The sequence below is a fragment of the Salmo trutta genome, chromosome 12 (assembly GCF_901001165.1).
Source record: "Salmo trutta chromosome 12, fSalTru1.1, whole genome shotgun sequence".
Classification (NCBI taxonomy): Eukaryota; Metazoa; Chordata; class Actinopteri; order Salmoniformes; family Salmonidae; genus Salmo; species Salmo trutta.
Genome location: NC_042968.1, coordinates 60730783 through 60732146, shown reverse-complemented (window position 1 = coordinate 60732146; position 1364 = coordinate 60730783). Strand labels below are relative to the sequence as shown.

The following is a 1364-nucleotide window of genomic DNA, read 5'->3' as shown; positions in this document are numbered from 1 at the left end:
TTCAGTGGTTGACTGTCCAACTGTAGAAGATTGTTGGCTTCCACCGAGGTAACCTCAGGAAGACAAAGAGAAAAGTATCAATATTCAGGAAACTAAAACTTGCTTCAGGTTATTATGTGCGCAAACAAAAATAGTTATAATGAGATCTTTTTAATATTCACTTTAACAGATGGTGACCAGGGCTAGGAGCAAAAGAGCAGCAAGGTTTCCCAGGTCTCGCCTTCCTTTCGTCCTTCTTCCAAACCAAATAATTCTCCCGGATGTCAAAGCACTTGGTCCCCTTCTTTATTCTGCTCCGGTAGTGCTCCTTCTGTTTCTCCTGCACCTTGTCCATGTTCAGTCTCACCTTGATTGATAACAGGAATAAATTAAATTATATTTCATATTTCAAATACATTTCTTACATATGTCTTGGGAGGGCCAGAAAATAAATTAACAGCGGACAATCATTTTTACCTGGTCAAAAACCTCCACATCCTTCTCAGTCCGTGCCTGAAGGTGGTCCTCGAAGGCGTTCTGATCTGGTTCCACAACTTCCACCACATCAGGTGGGGTTTCAGTGATCTGAAAGTACGTTATGGAAAAATAGCAATAGACAAACAACAACACTAAGTCAATCACACATTTGACTACAGTATATGTAATAATTGTATCTACAATTGCATTGTTTACCTAAGTCAATAGCTGCGGCTCCCGTTCGTACTCGGCCTGGATGCTGCTGTTGTGTGAAAAGAGAATTACCATCAGGTAGTTCTCCCAACCTTCCTGGTATAATCAAGGGACTTGCCCATGGCAGTCTTGAGGGTCTGGTCGGTCCATTCACCAGACCTGGAGGAGGGGGTAGGAAATCTATATCTATTGAAAATGTAAGATATTGAAATATGTCTGATTATGTACCATGCAAAAACAAAAACAAATTGTAAAAAATAAATTAATCAAACCATTGGTGACAGAATATAACCTATAAAATCTGTAACTTGTTCCAGCGTTCATGACCTCAGTCACTCAAGATGAGCTCAGGAGAACTGTGGGTGTTGAAGATGTCTACCATCGCCCTGGAGATAGCCTCGCCCGTCTCATCCTTGATGGGTATCATACAAAAAGAAAATCTATTTTTGGTTCCAAGCACCCTTTATAATGGGTTACACAAGGGAATTTAGAGTTAAGAATGTACTCTTCCTTTACTGACCTTAATGGGTATTCCCTCCACCCACTTGGTAAAGAGATCGGTTGCCGTCAGACACCAGCTGTTGCATTCCTGGATTTCGTGAAGGGTCTGATGAGGTCCACCCCTAACATTTAAAGAGTTGGAGAGAAGATTTCTTTATTCTTACCCGTATCTGTGTCATACAGTATACAGATTT

The 1364-nt window shown here is 41.0% G+C and overlaps 1 long non-coding RNA gene across 1 annotated transcript; it reads right to left on the bottom strand.

Moving 5' to 3' along the window:
- Nucleotides 1–250: 250 nt before the first annotated feature.
- LOC115202738 (uncharacterized) lies at nucleotides 251–788 on the bottom strand. Its single transcript, XR_003880038.1, has 3 exons — nucleotides 673–788; nucleotides 457–564; nucleotides 251–346 (listed from the first exon to the last, which is right to left on the bottom strand). It is a non-coding gene; the product is annotated as an uncharacterized LOC115202738 (long non-coding RNA).
- Between the last annotated feature and the right edge of the window lie 576 nt (nucleotides 789–1364).